Genomic DNA, 21,567 nt, shown 5'->3' with positions numbered 1-21,567 from the left:
TAGAAGAACTGTAGATCTACTAGAAGATAAGGAATGGAACTCAAAATGTAAGCGAGATTTCTCTAAAATATATTCACAAATACTTTGAATCGAAGGACACACCGCTATCACACAGCATGAGGTAATGTGCCTAGTGGAAAAGTTGTGAGTGACAACACGTCGCCGTTACTGTACATTAATACCACTGACGTCGTCTGTGCTTTGGCTTGGGTTGGGTTGTTTGGGGGAAGAGACCAAACAGCGAGGCCATGGGTCTCATGGGATTATGGACGGACGGGGAGAAAGTCGGCCGTGCCCTTTCAGAGGAACCATCCCAGCATTTGCGATTTAGGGAAATCACGGAAAACCTAAATCAGCATGGTCGGACGCGGGATTGAAACGTCGTCCTCCCGAATGCGAGTCCAGTGTGATAACCACTGCGCCACCTCGCTCGGTCTCTCTGCCTTGAAGTAGCAGACTTTACTGGAATGGAAAGAAATGTGATAGTCGCTGCAATTCCAAGGATACGACTCTATAGAATAATACAGCGTTTTGCATCTAAAAACCATGTATCTCTCAAGTTAGATTATTTAAACGTCAAACATCTACAATACTTTCCATCAGTTGGGACCAGATGTTACACGTCACAGCTGTACAACTTAAAAAGTATGGAATTTTCGAATTGTGTGTCACAAACGAACTTTCCGGTCCCGACCACTTGATAAGCGGAAAATACTTGATACATTTTTAATCAATGCAGGAATTTGTCTACCTACATCTATTACGAAAATGCCCTGGTAGGCAGGCACAGCGAAGCACGTCATCCTACCTACATTTTTGGAACGCGATGGGTGGATACCAAAAGACAACCGAAAGAGGAACCTCGGAACATCTGCGTAGTTTCTATCAAAAGCAACGTTTATACATGAAGTATCGGCATTTACACCTTAACTTTATGCCGCGCTTACGGATATATGAAGAACAATTATTAAACTATTATAAAACTGCAATGTTAACTATGTCGGTCAGTGCAACAATCATTAAATATGCTTTATTAACAGGCTGCGGCGACGTAAGTATGTGAATAAAAGCAATCATTCGTTGAGCAGTTTTCTCACGCGACACTCGTGAGTGGAGAGCCTCCCTTGTCTCCTGTATCGACAATGGAGCTACAGCCGGGGTAACCACGGAAACACTAATTTGGTGCTAAGCAGTCAGACAAGATGCTTGTTCTCGTGCTTATCACTGCTCTCGACGACGTCGCATTCGCTATTCTGTGCTGGTAAGTCGCCGCCAGCTCTCGCATCCTCGCACACTCGTCACTCTAAACGCTGTTGGCCGGAATCGCTGCGTCAGTCGCGCGTTTTGATCGCAGGCGAGCTGTCGTGTAACTGGCGAGGCATACAGGCACCAACTGCTCTCGCGTCTCGAAGTTCCTAAAAAGTTTCACACCGAAATACATGTTTTGCAAAACCTTTCACTCCTTTGAGCTCTTAGTATGGCTTATTGTTAGTAAAACTAACTACTTACCCTTCGTCAATCGTAAATAAAATGCATGTTCTTCTCTTTTCTATTTCAGGCTTTTATGGCAGCTCATACTCTCTACTGAAATGTAAGTACCAAGTCTTTATGAATAATAGAAGATATGTTCCTTTAGTTATATATGTTACTTATATTGGTTGATGATAGCGCGTCAGTGCTTGCAAAGAGGGGAGATACAGATAAGGTCGCCACACACAGTGCTCAGGGTGGACACAGCACAGAGATAGACAGTGGGTGGGGCTGGTCGTCTCATTGGTGACGTCACTGACGTAGAAGCAGTCCGTTACTGACTCTGACATTGTAGTGTGACACGTGGCAATATCTGTTTTCTTGGTGATGATGGCAAATTAAAACACGTCCGATTTCAGTCCCCTTACCAGACGTCATGTAATGGTCAATGTGGTGAGCACGATCGTAAAGGGTAGCAACATGCAGTCCACGAGATATGCCGGAAATGAAACGATACACATGCAGCTAATCACTTTAGTAGTAGTTAACTATCAGAATGAGAGACCGACGTACTTCCTTAAATTGTCTTGAAGCATCGTTTCAACATATGTTCAATGTCGCTTCTGGCACAGTAAGTAGTACATGACAAATTCACACATCCGATATGTAGTAGTATTCCTATGTGTCGCACCGTTTACTTGTAGTCTGCAAACGCTTAGTGTGAGGTCATCACATAATGTATTTTAGAAATAAGTCAGCTTGGTGCTGATAATGCTTTTGATAAGTTGGTTTGTTATACGTACTCCTTAAAAGACGTGCCATGACACAGTCATAAATTTTTATAAGTTTGAAAAATCTCTTCACAGAAGAATGACACTGTTTAAGGGTAATAGATTTTAGGATAGTTATCCACACAATATCTTCCAAAAACATCAATTTTATCTTCGTTTCTTTAGATGGCGATCGGAAATGGACTTGCTGGAAGCTGATTTGGAGGAGTATATACTGGACATGGAGGCTGACCTGGCAGAAGAGCTGCATCTCTTCGAGGTTTACCCGGACGAGATGGATTATTCAGATACAGATCTATGGTGGCTTGACGAACTGATGCCAGAAGAAGATTGGTTAGCCGATGTGAGGGAGATGGTGGAGGACGAAGACGCTTCTCGCGAGGGAGAAGTCGTTGTCATACGGATACATTGCATTGCTATAAAGGAATTTGTAATTCCAAAACGTAAACTAATCGCTTTCTTTGAGTCTTTACTAGGTCAAGAAATAAATAACGTTTCTTGATTTTTTTGTAACTGCTTTCGTTACTTCCAATGACGAATAGCTGTAATTGTAATGTAAGTATTCTGTGTCCAGCCTCCAGAAAATAGTAAAAGTTTGGTATTTTTTGCATCTATATACAGTCGCTACGTTCACCTTTCGTCATTGAAAATTGAAGTATCGATGTGAAAATTATAACATCGAACAAAACAAGGGCAGACATTTAATTGAGAAGCTGTTTACTCTTAATTTTAGTTTCATAGAAAAATAATGGAATTTTGACAATATTGACTACAAAATGTTCTGAGATTACATTAAATACATGGTGCGAAGCTTTGTGTACAGCTTGGACAGAAATCAGACTTTACTTGTAAAATTTAAAGAATACAAAATACACGCATGGGCTGAAACAAGGGTAACACATGTTTCTAAACTATCATTCCCCGTGTTATTCAACCTACTTATGGAGGAAGAAATACAGCAAACCAAAAATAACTTGGAATGCGAATTAAAGATGGGGACAAGAAAGAAAAACTTTAAGGCTTGCCGATAACATTGTCACTCTGTCAGAGACGGCAGTGAACTTGAGGAAGATAACTTGAACCGAATGCATAGCGTGTAGGAAACGGGTTACGAGATGAACTTCAGTATAAGTGAACATGGGTACTAAGATGGTAAACTAAGGCACTAAAATATTATTCGTGTTTACTGTTTTCTCAGAAATGCCTTGCAACGTGCTGTTCAGAAGAGATCTCCACCTACTACTCCTCTTACGGATTTATGGACAGGATTCATGGTGTCACTTCCCTCGGGCACCACTTCAGACAGTAGTCGACCCTATGCCACGTCGTGTTGTAGCACTTCTGCATGGTCGCGGACGCCCTACACGATATTACACATGTGTATCTGTTTGCTCTCTGGTGTAGGTGGGTCGAGTAACCAATGAAGATGTGTTCAGCGATTGGGAATTTGGAGAGCTCTAAGCCACAACGTGACTAAAAGAAGCTACGTACGAAGGGCGACCGTCAATAATGGGCCAGAAGCGCGCTATATGACCACGGAAACCGTTGCTTTACAGCCTGAACACCACCATATCGGCAGTAGAATAGCCCTGTAGAGCTCGACAGTGCAGGGCTATCGTCAGTCCATTACCTATATATGGTACCAGAAAAGACGACACAGACAGATGGGGCTGGCAAGACGACGCCGACGGCAAACTTCTCCCAAGCAGGCTGGGCTGACTGTGAAGGTGATTCGCTGACGGTAGCAACAGGCAACCCAGCAGCGTCGGCGCCCCTTTAAGTTAGAACTATAACCAACACTGGCAGACACGACAGAGCCACACAATGTGCCAAAACAAATTCAAATGACATAAGCTTCCATGAGCGATAGATACATAGGCATAGGAACGAAGACAAGCATATTGGCTTGCCTCTCTCAATATCAACGCCATTCAGTCGCATAAAATGATATCTTTACCTAAAGTTGTGATTTAAACGGCGACGGCGGACATAGACATCCTCCTACAAGAAGTGCACAGCGACGAATTTCCCATATGTGCAGATATAAAGCCTGAGAATACGTGCCTTCAAAACCATCAGCAGCATTACACAACGTCTTACTAAAGGCATCAGGGTAGGGGATATCTTGAACCGTTCGGGGGGGTGGGGGTGGGGGAGAATTGGCAGCGACGGTGCTTGGCGGACATCTCATTGTACGAGTATCTATGAACTGTCGAGTACAGACAGAACAGAAGAGCGTTCCCGCTTCTTCACAGAGGAAATTGCCCCTCTGTTACAATGACGCCACGACTATTTTATCCTAGGCGGCGATTTCAAATGTGTCCTTGCACTGAATGATCACTTTTCTCGATGCACCCCGTTGCAAGAACCTTGAATATTGACACAGAACATGCATTTTTTGACATGTGGGATCATGCCCATGGCCTCCACCCTGCATACACCCATGTAACGAGTTATTCCGATAGTCGTCTCGATGGAGTGTACACTGGTCCTCCACATCATTATGAATACCCACCTAATAATCGGTGTGTCTACCTTTGACACGGATAACAACAGCGAAGTGTTGTGGCGTGGAAGCAGTGAGGCCTTGGTAGGCCCATGGAGGCAGTTGGCACCACATCTACACACACAAGTCACTCAATTCTGCAATCAGTTTATGATACTCATTGGCCGTCATGGTGCATTACATTTGAATGTTCACCAGACCATAATGGAAAAACCACCAGCTTGTGTCCATCCTGCTGTACGGGTGTCAAGGAACTGCTCACCTGAAAGACGCATTGCTGCTCCAGCATCGGCGTGATTAGGATGGTATCAGGATTCATCAGACCATACAACGCTCTGTCACTGCACCAACTTCCTGAGCCTATAGTCATGTACCCATTTCAGTCATAGTTGCTGATGTGTTGTTAACATTGATACATTCATGGGTCGCCCTGTGCAGGCGCATCGTTACCAGTGTTCAGACTCACTTGTACTGTGCTTAGCATTAAAATCTGAAGATCATTCCGCCACAGTTCGCTGCCTGTCCTGTTTCACCAGTCTGCACAGCCTACGACGTGTTACTACTGTAATGAGGGGTGACCGCCCAATCCCACGACGTCTGGACATGGTTTCACCTTGTTTCCACCATGTGTTGAAGAAACTCTACACAGCACTTCTCGAACAACCGAAAAGTCGTGCAGTTTCCGAAATACTCGTGCTGACCCTCCAAGCCGTCACATCTGCCTCGGCCAGACTCATATAGATTGCGCATATTCCTGATGCCACGCATGAACAACACACTCAGCGATACCACATGCAACATGCGTGTGTCTGATTAGCAGTCGTTCCTACCAGGTGACGCTGTTATCGCCTGGAGGGTTTATATCGATAGCAAGTCACTATGTTCAGGCTGATCAGAGTTTGTAACACACAATGTTAACACTGAGGTCCTCAATGCGGACATGTAGCTAGTAGCCTACATTGACCATAAGACATCTAATGTATAATCTCCCTCCAGCAGCAGCAGGTGTGGCGGAGCTACGGTCTTTGGACGTTGAATGTCGCCGACCTCGGAGACAATCCTTGCTTGGAAATCTTGTGAACGACGCCGTTGGGCGTATGTCACGACCCTACATTAGCGGATGGTTTTTGCCAAACTGGTGCTACGTTGTGAAAAGGTAACATACGATCGTGAGCAGGCAGTGTGGCGACGTCATACGATGGACTTCTATTTCACAGTGCTGTAGGCATGCACTCACCAAGCACCTTCTCCAGAGTGTCAAATGGGGATACAAAGAGTTAAGCCAAAATTAAACCCATCATGCCACCCCAAAGGTTCATTGCTTAAGGCATGGAAACTAAACTAGGATATAGGAGAACACCCATTAACGTATCATATCATCAAGAAATTCAAAAGACGACGAAGAGCTCTAGTACAAGCACTGAATAATGGAACACACCTAATGTTGCAATACGAAATGGGCAATGACTTTGAAGATCATTACAGTGAATTTGATGCTGCAATGAATATCGATATGGCAGCCATTTCACATACGATTTTCGGCACCATTGAATTAGGTGGATTAGGTTACTTAGGGTGAAGACCATTGATGGGGGGAGCAGTGAATAAATCACTGGGATCATATGGGTCCCCTTGAAATTTTATAGGATCACCAGATACATGACAGCATCCCGATGGACTGATATCTGCCATTAAATAATGTCTCCTGACCTGCCTTACCGTCAGCTTTGTGGAGGGGCTGCTTATTGCGATGCACAAACCTTCAAGTGGCACCCAGATAACGGGCTAACGTCAGCTGATACTGCTTAACGGCGACTTTAAAATATCTCAGTCTATTAACAGCATGCAGCCATTGAAAATTGCACTGGGTTATCTCACACGATCATATAGCGAGTGGCGGAGATATCGACATCTAGAAGAGCTTGGTGACTATCGCGATATGATCGGCCTAGCAAAGACGTGACGCTGCCACGGAGCACTATTGTCAATACGTTTTGATCAAGCTTTCAATGGAGAGAGTCTGAGTCTTGATGCACACGTGGTTTCCATGGCATTTACCATTGTCGTGATGTGGTTACTCCACCATGATTTCTCCATAGTGCTTCTACGTAGGTGTACGACGAAATCCCTCATTGTATCGAGATACGACAGAAATTGGTGTCCCCTGATCTGTTACTCTGTGGCTGCCGTCACTGATCGACAGGCTTGAATTTGTGATGATATACGTTTAAGTGTGAACCATATACTGATGGCCTGGTGCTGGCAGCGCCCACTGATAACGACATGCATGTGGCTTTAGATTGGATCCACAAATATAGAACGGCCACTAGCAGCCATATAAATGTGGACAAGTTGGTTGGTGATGTGTATTGCTGTCAGGCTATTGGAAGAATATGTAGCACGTATATGGCTCATTGATACCTTGGAATGCCTAGGAATTGTTGCTACCAACGGAACATGACGCACAGCAGTGTACAAATGCAACAGACTGCTACAAGCAGTCCACACAGGTGTCAACACGAACATCACGCAGGCCTTACACATCCTCCAGCAGGTCAAACATGTAAACACGTATCTGGTGTTACGGATTCTGCACTTTGCCCAGGTACTCCAGACGTTGGCGGTAGTAGCGCAATTCATATTGGCATACTTTGGTTCCTTTATGAGTGCAGGTCTACTTTTTAAAGTGAGATACGAATCCCAGGCCCCTGTCTTAGTATGAGTTGATCGGGTCCTGTACATGATCACGAAAGGGTGGTGGTGCTATGCATCAGCTCAAAGTTATAACTTTGGAGATGATATGAGACATGACTGATTAGAAATTTAATAGAAGAATTACCACCAGTGGCTTTTCATCACATTTAACAGTCACTTCACCCTATACACAGTCTTTTTTCTTTCGTATGTAGCTATATTCAGATAGCTCTGCCAGTAACCAGACCTGTGACTCAAGGTGATGGCTATCAGATACTAACTACAGGGCAGCCTAGCAACCCCATTCTCAGGAGATATCCACATATCAATTGGCATGTGGTATGGCGATCAGTACAGTGTGTTTCCTTAGACACAGAGGCACAGACATGTGCAGTGTTGTACCTGACATACATGGTATACCTGTGACCTGATGGAGATTCATCTGATTGATTGATCATGATGCCTTACGTGCCAAACTCTAGACAAAGATGAATACTGAATTGCACCCAGTCGCTAGGCAGAAGTGTGGAGCTTAATGACATAGATGATCACTTTTTTTCTGTGAGTGGGACAAGACATTGGATCAGCATTCCCAGACAGGACATACTTTCCATGCACTAAAACGAACCAAGTAACGTGGCTTCGATGCCACATGGTGCTCTATTTGTTCAGAGAAGGCACAGAGAACACGCTGAAGTTTTGGGGCTTCTTGCAGCGATGGCATCTGAAGATCGTGTGCAGCCTGAAAGACCAACAGCAGTTTCCTGACTTCTTATGGAGTTCATTTCAGGACCTCTCACATAGCTTTAACGTCCAGGGTAGGAGACGTTAAATTATCTTTGGATGGAAGAATGAATGGGATATGAGACTCGATAAGTAATATATATATGAGAGGATATACTCAGGCCAATGAGCAGCAGGCGGACAGGAAATCATGTTATTCATTATGCTGTGTGTTTGTTCCTTTATGATAAGCGACAATAGTGTTCAGTTTATTATGTGATGTGCATATGAGTGCCAAGGGCCTTGCCAGTTCCCATCAAATCACCAAAGTTAAGTGCTGTCAGGCTGGGCAAGCGCTTCGATGGGTGGCCATCCAGTTTGCTGAGCACTGTTGGCAAGTGGGGTGCACTCAGCCCTTGTGAGGCAAACTGAGGAGCTACTTGATTGAGAAGTAGCGGCTCCGGTCTCATAAACTGAGGTGCAGCTGGGAGAACGGTGTGGTGACCACATGCTCCCACATATCCGTGTCCAGTGATGCCTGTGGGCTGAGGGTGACGTGACAGTTGGTCAGTACTGTGGGGCTACCATGGCCTGTTCAGGAGGAGTATACTTTTAGTTTTGCACATGAGTAGGCCAGCTTTGCATGTTGAGGACCCAGATCAGATAGAATTGTTTTATGATCTACAGATAAAAACATCTGCTGTCAGGTTATACACTTCTGCTCTTAGGTTTCCCCTCTCTCTCCCCTGTGGATCTGTCAGTTGATGAAGGTCACACAGGGGAAACATAATGAGAATTGTGAGAGTTATATTCAAGGTGAAGATGTGACTCTTTAGTTGTATGGAATATTGTTTAAATAACTTAGACAATCTGTGGATTATTGGTTATTTCAACAATTTAGAGGATTCAAGGCAGTGTATGGAATATATAAAAATTGGCGGCTCTTTGCTGGGGAGGAAGGATCGCTTGCTTTTGAACCCCCTTAAACTATTGTACTATGTCTTGCATAAAAATTATGAAAATTAACCTATTGTTCTGCACTTAGAAATCCAGTGTGCACTCCGTGTGAATTCCGGGTGGAGTCATTCCTGATGTGGAAAGGGTCCTTCCGGATGCCATGAAGAGCACAGGGTGCAGCCAGCTGCAGGTGGTGGCACATGTCGGCACCAATGACGTGTGTCGCTTTGGATCTGAGGAAATTCTCTCTGGATTCCAGCGGCTATCTGATTTGGTGAAGGCTGCCGGTCTTGCTTACGAGATGAAGGCAGAGCTCACTATCTGCAGCATCGTTGACAAAACCGACTGCGGACCTTTGGTGCAAAGCCGGGTGGAGGGTCTGGATCAGAGGCTCAAACGGTTTTGCGACCGTGTTGGCTGCAGATTCCTTGACATGCGCCATAGGGTGGTGGGGTTTCGGGTTCCGCTGAATATGTCAGGAGTTCACTACACTCAGCTGGCGCCTACACGGGTAGCGGAGGCTGTGTGGCGTGGACTGGGCGGTTCTTTAGGTTAGAAGGCCTCGGCAAAGTACGGGGTGGGCTGCAATCTCAAAGGGTGCATGGCAAATACAGGACGTGCTTGGATCAAGGAACAGTCTGATGTAGTTGTAAGTTGTTGTAGTTGTGCTGGGAAAGTCTCTCAGCTTCAAGCGCTAATAGAAAGCACAGAAGCTGAAATCGTTATAGGTACAGAAAGCTAGCTAAAGCCTGAAATAAGTTCTGCAGAAATTTTTACGAAGTCTCAGACAGTGTTCAGGAACGATAGATTAGGCAGAATTGGTGGTGGAGTGTTTGTGTCTGTCAGTAGTGGTTTATCTTGTAGTGAAGTCGAAGTAGATACTCCGTGCGAATTGGTATGGGTGGAGGTTATACTTCACAGCCGAACTAAGTTAATAATTGGCTCCTTCTGCCGACCCCCAGACTCCGATGATATAGTTGCTGAACAGTTCAGAGAAAATTTGAGTCTCGTAACAAATAAATACCCCACTCATACGGTTATAGTTGGTGGGGACTTCAACTTTCCCTCGATATGTTGGCAAAAATACTTGTTCAAAACAGGTGGTAGGCAGAAAACATCTTCCGAGATTGTCCTAAATGCTTTCTCCGAAAATTATTTCGAGCAGTTAGTCCACGAACCCACGCGAATTGTAAATGGTTGCGAAAACACACTTGACCTCTTAGCCACAAACAAAATCAGAGCTGATAGAGAGCATCATGACTAATACAGGGATTAGTGATCACAAGGTCGTTGTAGCTAGGCTCAATACCGTTTCTTCCAAATCCACCAGAAACAAACGCAAAATAATTTTATTTAAAAAAGCGGATAAAGTGTCACTAGAAGCCTTCCTAAGAGACAATCTCCATTCCTTCCGAACTGACTATGCAAATGTAGACGAGATGTGGCTCAAATTCAAAGATATAGTAGCAACAGCAATTGAGAGATTCATACCTCATAAATTTGTAAGAGATGGAACTGATCCCCCGTGGTACACAAAACAGGTCCGAACGCTGTTGCAGAGGCAACGGAGAAAGCATGCGAAGTTCAGAAGAACGCGAAATCCCGAAGATTGGCTAAAATTTACAGACGCGATAAATTTGGCACGGACCTCAATGCGAGATGCCTTTAATAGGTTCCACAACGAAACATTGTCTCGAAATTTGGTAGAAAATCCGAAGAAATTCTGGTCGTATGTAAAGTACACAAGCGGCAAGACGCACTCAATACCTTCTCTGCGCAGTGCCGATGGTACTGTTACCGACGACTGTGCCGCTAAAGCGGAGTTATTGAACGCAGTTATCCGAAATTCCTTCACCAGGGAAGACGAATGGAATATTCCATCATTTGAAACATGAACAGCTGCTAGCATGAGTTTCTTAGAAGTAGATACCTTAGGGGTTGCGAAGCAACTCAAATCGCTTGATACGGGCAAGTCTTCAGGTCCAGATTGTATACCGATTAGGTTCCTTTCAGATTACGCTGATACAATAGCTCCCTACTTAGCAATCATATACAACAGCAGCTCGCTCACCGATAGATCTGTACCTACAGATTGGAAAATTGCTCAGGTCGCACCAGTGTTTAAGAAGGGTAGTAGGAGTAATCCATCGAACTTCAGACCTATATCATTGACGTCGGTTTGCAGTAGGGTTTTGGAGCATATACTGTATTCAAACATTATGAATCACCTCGAAGGGAACGATCTATTGACACGTAATGTTTCAGAAAACATCGTTCTTGTGCAATGCAGCTAGCTCTTTATTCGCACGAAGTAATGGTCGCTATCGACAGGGGATCTCAAGTTGATTCCGTATTTCTAGATTTCCGGAAAACTTTTGACACCGTTCCTCACAAGCGACTTCTAATCAAGCTGCGGGCCTATGGGGTATCGTCTCAGTTGTGCGACTGGATTCGTGATTTCCTGTCAGGAAGGTCGCAGTTCGTAGTAATAGACGGCAAATCATCGAGTAAAACTGAAGTGATATCAGGTGTTCCCCAGGGAAGAGTCCTGGGACCTCTGCAGTTCCTGATCTATATAAATGACCTGGGTGACAATCTGAGCATTTCTCTTAGGTTGTTCGCAGATGATGCTGTAATTTACCGTGTAGTAAGGTCATCCGAAGACCAATATCATTTGCAAAGCGATTTAGAAAAGATTGCTGTATAGTGTGGCAGGTGGCAGTTGACGCTAAATAACAAAAAGTGTGAGGTGATCCACATGAGTTCCAAAAGAAATCCGTTGGAATTCGATTACTCGATAAATAGTACAATTCTCAAGGCTGTCAATTCAACTAAGTACCTGGGTGTTAAAATTACGAACAACTTCAGTTGGAAAGACCACATAGATAACATTGTGGGGAAGGCGAGCCAAAGGTTGCGTTTCATTGGCAGGACACTTAGAAGATGCAACAAGTCCACTAAAGAGACAGCTTACACTACACTCGTTCGTCCTCTGTTAGAATATTGCTGCGCGGTGTGGGATCCTTACCAGGTGGGATTGACGGAGGATATCGAAAGGGTGCAAAAGAGGGCAGTTCGTTTTGTATTATCACGTAATAGGGGAGAGAGTGTGGCAGATATGATACGCGAATTGGGATGGAAGTCTTTAAAGCAAAGACGTTTTTCGTCGCGGCGAGATCTATTTACGAAATGTCAGTCACCAGCTTTCCCTTCCGAATGCGAAAATATTTTGTTGAGCCCAACCTACATGGGTAGGAATGATCATCAAAATAAAATAAGAGAAATCAGGGCTCGAACAGAAAGGTTTAGGTGTTCGTTTTTCCCGCGCGCTGTTCGGGAGTGGAATGGTAGAGAGATAGTATGATTGTGGTTCGACGAACCCTCTGCCAAGCACTTAAATGTGAATTGCAGAGTAGTCATGTAGATGTAGATGTAGATGTAGCCTGCTGTTCTGCTCCATGTCACCCAACCACGCACACCCTCCCGTTAACTCTTGTACCAATAACATTATGTTGATACAAAAAATTATGCAAATTATGTAAATCTATATTCTTCACATGCATGGGGTAGTTTTTTTAAAAAAGTTGTAGCGTTCTATTAATCAGTTAAATCTATGGAATATAGTTAAAACCAAAGATCGCTAGTAAAAAAACCAATCGACGTGTTATGCCATTGCCAGAGTCTGGGTGCACCAGTGGCCCCCACGAAGTGACGATGCAACTGTCAGCTGCTAAGCAATGCACAGGTGTCCGTTCGGGTCACATAAGCATGAGGCAGCGGCATCCCTTTCATAATTGACACCTCAGTATTTTCCAAGACTGCTCCTGATGTCATTAAATTCGAATTTGTTTAAATATCTTTAAATTTGTATAAATTTGCTGAAATCTTCTTAGATTTGTTGAAATTTCTTATGTACCTACAGCATTAGTGTCGTGTTACCGCCACAAGCGGCTTTGATATCAGTGCTTGTTGAGCTGTCGGTGATCAATTAGCGAGATGTTGGTACCAGACAGGTGGAGTCTTTATAGTTGTATTACATGCACTCATTCAGCTGAGGAGTGTCTCGACAGCTCACTGCATGAAGAATGGAAGCGAGCTTTAGTGCTTGAACATATGAAGAGGAAGAACACGTTCCTGCAAATAAATGCTTTGCATTAAAGATGCATGGAAACATCTGAGTCTGCTGGAACTGTCTGTCATTTGTAAAACCTGCTTATAAGCTCCCACCACACAAGACACAACTGCCTCCGACCCACCAGACCAAAGAACTGACCCAGTTCGCGAGTTCATTGCTAGAGGGCGCGGCGATGGGTCACATGATGGTGCGTTCAGTCCATAAGAGAACATCATCATCATGACGTCACGTGTTTCTCTGAGCTGCACAACTGCGCCAGCCTCCTCATCCCCCTGCCGGTCTGGAGGGGAAAACTGGTGGTACAAGGCATCAGCCTGTTTATTTAGGAACACATTTCACCTATGTTCCATCATCTTTCGGGCGTGCACTCGGGACAGCGACAATTCTTCTTGCGATATTTCGGCTAGAAACCTCCCAGCCATCTTCAAGGTGAGTCGGAGACTGAGCTCATAGCGTTTGTGCGTGCCTATTCAAGAATCACATTTCACCTAGTTTATTTATTATGCCGATACAAAAGACTCACCCTGCCGGCGGTGTGAAGGAGGAAAATTGGCCGAAAATGGAATCAGCCTGTTCTGGGCTGATGAAGAAAGAAACAATTGCACTTTATTGTTTTTTGGAACGATTTATTTAGCGACGTATTTCACCTAGTTTATTTATTATACTGATGCAAAACACTCACCCTGATGTGCTTGGGGTCACAATATACAGATTACAAACATGGAAACTACTCATAAATAATACATTACGCTGATGTACAACTGGTAAATTACCCAAATAATCCAGTACACACCATACAGAAGTGCAAACTACTCGTAGATCACCGAAATAATACACGCAAACACGTTCAGAATGCTTAAACACCCGAAAATAATTCCACAAACACTCAGTGCGCGTAAGAAACGCAACTCATCAGCCACTCCAGCACTGATTCTACTGGATGGAAAGCCTATGTGCACCCCCATAACACCTGGGTACTGTACAGATGGGGGAGAGGAAGGTTAGGTTAGTGTACTTTATTTGTTTTGCTCGGGACACTGTCGCAAATAACCATCCTAAATACGTAATTAATCACAGAGTTCCGCCCTAACTATACAACTTTATGCATAGTGCTGCACAAGGACGGCTTAAAATCCCTATATAGCGCAAAAACTGACCATACCATTCCAGAATTTGTCAATTGCAGAAGTATTACTAGCTTAGATGGCGTTGATTATAACGCCTTTCATGACCCATAAAATTCAAATACGTAAGTGCTTTATTTTTTGCTGGATGTTTACGTGTTCTGAAAGACTAGCTTTAACGGATTATTCTGTAGTGACAGGATGTAATACTTCGAACTATACTTGAAAGAAAGACAGTCATGATCAATGTTGCTGTATAAAGATAATCTCTGTATGCCTTTAGTTTTATCGTGGAGGCCGATTACACAAAGAAACAAAGCTACTTACAACCGATCTGACGGTGTAGATCAGAATTACTCCGCCGGATGATTCTAACCATCTAACCTGTCTATGTTGCTTGCTACAGAATTAAGTGTGTGAAACTAGCTCTCTCATGCTCTCACGGCTGCGGCTGATGGAAACACCTGTACAGTTCCATTACACAGCACTAATGGTAGTATGGTATTACCTACCTTGGGTCTCCGCATCAATAGTTATTTATCACGTACATAAGATGTTTAAAAATTTTGTGCTGAGTTAGGACGAAATACGAGGTTTGACTTACAGTCTGAGACACTTACCACTTTGGTTTAATGCATGCGAGCTGTAATTATCTAAAGAACACTTCCACTTCCAAATTAGACTCAGATTCATTATGTTTTATTAAATGCTTATCCGGACTCTGGCAAGCTTCTTACTTGTAAGGGGATCATGCGAATTCGGTATCTCCCTTCTCAAGACGCACGCATAGTAAGGCACCAAGTGCCACTAATAAAAAGTAGACCTACAGAGAGGAAAGCATCTAACCGTACAACTACACTCCTGGAAATGGAAAAAAGAACACATTGACACCGGTGTGTCAGACCCACCATACTTGCTCCGGACACTGCGAGAGGGCTGTACAAGCAATGATCACACGCACGGCACAGCGGACACACCAGGAACCGCGGTGTTGGCCGTCGAATGGCGCTAGCTGCGCAGTATTTGTGCACCGCCGCCGTCAGTGTCAGCCAGTTTTCCGTGGCATACGGAGCTCCATCGCAGTCTTTAACACTGGTAGCATGCCGCGACAGCCTGGACGTGAACCGTATGTGCAGTTGACGGACTTTGAGCGAGGGCGTATAGTGGGCATGCGGGAGGCCGGGTGGACGTACCGCCGAATTGCTCAACACGTGGGGCGTGAGGTCTCCACAGTACATCGATGTTGTCGCCAGTGGTCGGCGGAAGGTGCACGTGCCCGTCGACCTGGGACCGGACCGCAGCGACGCACGGATGCACGCCAAGACCGTAGGATCCTACGCAGTGCCGTAGGGGACCGCACCGCCACTTCCCAGCAAATTAGGGACACTGTTGCTCCTGGGGTATCGGCGAGGACCATTCGCAACCGTCTCCATGAAGCTGGGCTACGGTCCCGCACACCGTTAGGCCGTCTTCCGCTCACGCCCCAACATCGTGCAGCCCGCCTCCAGTGGTGTCGCGACAGGCGTGAATGGAGGGACGAATGGAGACGTGTCGTCTTCAGCGATGAGAATCGCTTCTGCCTTGGTGCCAATGATGGTCGTATGCGTGTTTGGCGCCGTGCAGGTGAGCGCCACAATCAGGACTGCATACGAACGAGGCACACAGGGCCAACACCCGGCATCATGGTGTGGGGAGCGATCTCCTACACTGGCCGTACACCACTGGTGATCGTCGAGGGGACACTGAATAGTGCACGGTACATCCAAACCGTCATCGAACCCATCGTTCTACCATTCCTAGACCGGCAAGGGAACTTGCTGTTCCAACAGGACAATGCACGTCCGCATGTATCCCGTGCCACCCAACGTGCTCTAGAAGGTGTAAGTCAACTACCCTGGCCAGCAAGATCTCCGGATCTGTCCCCCATTGAGCATGTTTGGGACTGGATGAAGCGTCGTCTCACGCGGTCTGCACGTCCAGCACGAACGCTGGTTCAACTGAGGCGCCAGGTGGAAATGGCATGGCAAGCCGTTCCACAGGACTACATCCAGCATCTCTACGATCGTCTCCATGGGAGAATAGCAGCCTGCATTGCTGCGAAAGGTGGATATACACTGTACTAGTGCCGACATTGTGCATGCTCTGTTGCCTGTGTCTATGTGCCTGTGGTTCTGTCAGTGTGATCATGTGATGTATCTGACCCCAGGAATGTGTCAATAAAGTTTCCCCTTCCTGGGACAATGAATTCACGGTGTTCTTATTTCAATTTCCAGGAGTGTATTTTCCTTTACGTTATACCTATCTATGCCTGTTCTCAGTACTGTCTTTGCCGAAAAACAGCTTTGGCCAGTTTGAGTTCACATAATACTAGCATGTGGATTAATCCTAGCAGAAACAAGTCCATCATTACGTCATTGGTGCCTTGGAGAAGTCTCCCGCTTAATAAGGAGTGTGTTACACTGACAAGGGATTCACTGCTACGAAGCTTATATTCTTACAACCTTACTGCTGCGATACTTATACTGCTACAACCTTATAACCAATTAGGTCATGTCCTCTGGTGAGCGTCTAAGTGTCTGCGAGTTGCGACTGGTTCGCCTCGGTGGTCAAGAGAGAAAGTATGGTGGGGTGGGGAGGGCAGTGCTTGGAGCTTCAACTGTTGGCTACGATTGTCTGCAAAGGCGCTGGTGAGTTACGACAGGCTTTTCTGCGGCGGGATACCCTCTCACTGAACCATGGAGCACCATCTGTGCCAGCTGTCTTATTCGCGACGTGGTGATGCTTGGGCGAGTTGTCCGTTATCTATGTGTGTGCCAGACTTACATAATTTCATCGACGCGTCGGCATCTGCTTACCGTTATTAACGTGGGGAGGAGATCTCTCGGCGAGAACTAATATAGCACCAATGTCTGGCGCCAGACCGGAGAGGACTATAAAGTAACTGTTCGGCAGTAGGTGAGTAGTGTGTCCGCAAACGTCGGAGTTCTCGGCTACACGCCAACACAACCGAGTCTGAGGAACGGATTCCCCTGTGGGCAAATTCATTTTCGTTTCTTACGTCTCTAGAGGTGTATTTTGTAGCACTGTCCTACACACAAACAAACACTTCGGTTGGAAGCATCCAATGTTACTTTGACGTCCCACATACTAATGTAGTGGTGCTTTATCTCCTTCTCTGTGATATGTGTATTATATAAAGCATCTCTGTCTAGAAATCGGTAGCGCGTATAGAGTTCTCTATGAAGTCACTATTTGTACGAATGATTACTTTTATAACACTATGACGTCCAACACTAGTAATGGAATGGTGTCTCAGCAAATAAAAATAAATCGGCAACATCCTGCATTGTTCTCGACTGACAAATTCACGACGTCTACGCAACGCATCACGACGTCCTACGACACGGTGCGCCACTGTGATGTGACGTCATGCCGTGACGTGACGTATGTGACGTGCCATTTTGTCTCGATGCGAGGCGATGTTAACACCATGTTGACACATAGCTCGCATCATTGGGTACAATGTTTAAAACTGCGTAAAATACGGAAAAAATTCATAAAATATGGATGAATGAGATTACTTACGTATGTGTGTCAGTGACGTTTCGGCTACTCGTTGTAAGGACGAAATATTAATCTGTTACAAATGAAATACATCTCAAGTAACATAAGTTGTTATTAACAAACAGACACGGAATACAACCTAACCCTATGCTGTCCAGCTCCAGAGTGTCACAACTATAACAGATGGGTTAGGGGAAGTGTGCTTTAATATCAGTGATATCTAATTAAAGCCCATACTGCATTGTGATTACCTGAGAGCATCAGGACGTCGTCTCGATCTGGGGAAGAGAGCAGTGTATCTTGCGTAATTGGACAAAAGAAAATCCCAGAAAAGAGTGAAATAAGGTAAAATTTGTGAAAATGTGAGATTATATGGAGTAATTAGAGTTCTTACATATCTGCCTGGGTGCAGTCTCTGCTAGTTCCAGCTAATAGAAAACTCTTGTTAACAAATACACTCCTGGAAATGGAAAAAAGAACACATTGACACCGGTGTGTCAGACCCACCATACTTGCTCCGGACACTGCGAGAGGGCTGTACAAGCAATGATCACACGCACGGCACAGCGGACACACCAGGAACCGCGGTGTTGGCCGTCGAATGACGCTAGCTGCGCAGCATTTGTGCACCGCCGCCGTCAGTGTCAGCCAGTTTGCCGTAGCATACGGAGCTCCATCGCAGTCTTTAACACTGGTAGCATGCCGCGACAGCGTGGACGTGAACCGTATGTGCAGTTGACGGACTTTGAGCGAGGGTGTATAGTGGGCATGCGGGAGGCCGGGTGGACGTACCGCCGAATTGCTCAACACGTGGGGCGTGAGGTCTCCACAGTACATCGATGTTGTCGCCAGTGGTCGGCGGAAGGTGCACGTGCCCGTCGACCTGGGACCGGACCGCAGCGACGCACGGATGCACGCCAAGACCGTAGGATCCTACGCAGTGCCGTAGGGGACCGCACCGCCACTTCCCAGCAAATTAGGGACACTGTTGCTCCTGGGGTATCGGCGAGGACCATTCGCAACCGTCTCCATGAAGCTGGGCTACGGTCCCGCACACCGTTAGGCCGTCTTCCGCTCACGCCCCAACATCGTGCAGCCCGCCTCCAGTGGTGTCGTGACAGGCGTGAATGGAGGGACGAATGGAGACGTGTCGTCTTCAGCGATGAGAGTCGCTTCTGCCTTGGTGCCAATGATGGTCGTATGCGTGTTTGGCGCCGTGCAGGTGAGCGCCACAATCAGGACTGCATACGACCGAGGCACACAGGGCCAACACCCGGCATCATGGTGTGGGGAGCGATCTCCTACACTGGCCGTACACCACTGGTGATCGTCGAGGGGACACTGAATAGTGCACGGTACATCCAAACCGTCATCGAACCCATCGTTCTACCATTCCTAGACCGGCAAGGGAACTTGCTGTTCCAACAGGACAATGCACGTCCGCATGTATCCCGTGCCACCCAACGTGCTCTAGAAGGTGTAAGTCAACTACCCTGGCCAGCAAGATCTCCGGATCTGTCCCCCATTGAGCATGTTTGGGACTGGATGAAGCGTCGTCTCACGCGGTCTGCACGTCCAGCACGAACGCTGGTCCAACTGAGGCGCCAGGTGGAAATGGCATGGCAAGCCGTTCCACAGGACTACATCCAGCATCTCTACGATCGTCTCCATGGGAGAATAGCAGCCTGCATTGCTGCGAAAGGTGGATATACACTGTACTAGTGCCGACATTGTGCATGCTCTGTTGCCTGTGTCTATGTGCCTGTGGTTCTGTCAGTGTGATCATGTGATGTATCTGACCCCAGGAATGTGTCAATAAAGTTTCCCCTTCCTGGAACAATGAATTCACGGTGTTCTTATTTCAATTTCCAGGAGTGTATAACCCAATTTGTAGTGTCACCGCCAGACACCACACTTGCTAGGTGGTAGCCTTTAAATAGGCTGCGGTCCGTTAGTAAACGTCGGACCCGCGTGTCGCCACTATCAGTGATTGCAGACCGACCGCCGCCATACGGCAGGTCTAGAGAGACTTCCTAGCACTCGTCCCAGTTGTACCACCGACTTTGCTAGCGATGGTTCACTGACAAAATACGTTCTCATTTGCCGAGACGATAGTTAGCATAGCCTTCAGCTACGTCATTTGCTACGACCTAGCAAGGCGCCATGTTCAGTTACTATTGATATTGCAAATAATGTACAGACAAGAGCTACGTTCAACATTAATGGATTAAAGTTATAAAGTCCTTGTCTAGTTCCAGACCTCACGCTAGCCTGCGTAAGCCAAAACGCGTGCCTTTCGGCTTCCTCAAATATTCCAGTGGGCTCCCCTGCCAGCCCACAACATTATGGCGACGAGGTTTTCCGCGTTCTTATTGATATTTCCCTGATTTACTTGTGTAGTGGATTCGCCACAATCTCCAGATGTACTGTCTGAATTTTATCGCTTACTGGATGCCCTTGGACAGCTCGTCCAGGGTCAACGAGCAATGCAAAACGATGCGGCGGCCGCCGCTCCACCGCTACCACAGCCACAACACGCTGTTGCATCAACTTTTCGTCCTTTTGATGCTGCACTGGAAAGCTGGACGGAGTGGTCACGCCAATTTGGGTTCCATCTCGCCGCCTACAGAATTCAAGGTAATGAGTGGCAGCCTTTTCTCCTTTCCTCCGTAGGCGTCCAAACGTACCGTGTGATAGTGAAATTAATTCCCCGACGCGATGTAGCAACTCTGTCCTACAACGAAATTTTGTCTGCATTAGATGCATATTTCAAAGAATCAGTCAATGTAGTTGCAAAAAGGTATACCTTCTTTCGTACAAAACGTAAGGCCGGTCAAACTAATCGGGAGTGGGTTGCAACCTTGCAAGGCCTTACTAGGGATTGTGCTTTTGAGTTTCAATGTGGACTCCCTTATTCAGATACTATGGTACGTGATGCAATTGCACAGAACGTTTCTGATGTTCGTATAAGGGAGCAGATTTTGAATCTAGTCAATCCCTCCCTTCAACAATTGATAGACATATTGGATCGGCAGGACACACTTGACTTTGCTCAGGACTCATTTCAAACTGCACCAGCCGTGCGTCACATTAACCGGCCCGCCCGGCGCTGCACGGAACAGTATACAGTCCTCGCGGCCATCCGCGCAGCTGCCACCAGGCTCTCAGCCATGTGTGCCGCGCAGGCAAGCAAATGCAGTGCTAAAATCTTGCCCGCGGTGTGCTACTAGACATTCGCGTGAGAATTGCCCGTCACACCCGGCTATTTGCTTTTTCTGTAATAAAAAAGGACATGTTCAGAGTGTTTGCCAGAAAAAGCTCAGAACGGACATTCACAATCATTCCAGGCCCTTTGCTTCGCGCCAGAATCGGAATCGGAATCGAACCAACAGATCCCCGATCTGTGACTTTGACAAGGGCCATTGCGTAGCAACAAAACGCAGAACGGTAGCAAGGACAGGGTCAGCAGCTGTGGCTGTAACTAAACGACGAAAATCAATCGGAAACGATTCGACCACGTCATCGGTTTCCGCATCAATGAACATGCAAGCAAGTTCGGAGGAATCGAATGCTCTATCCGCAGCAACAGGCAAATGGGACAAC

Source organism: Schistocerca nitens, chromosome 6, assembly GCF_023898315.1.
Source record: "Schistocerca nitens isolate TAMUIC-IGC-003100 chromosome 6, iqSchNite1.1, whole genome shotgun sequence".
NCBI lineage: Eukaryota > Metazoa > Arthropoda > Insecta > Orthoptera > Acrididae > Schistocerca > Schistocerca nitens.
Note: the sequence above shows the minus strand (reverse complement) of the source record.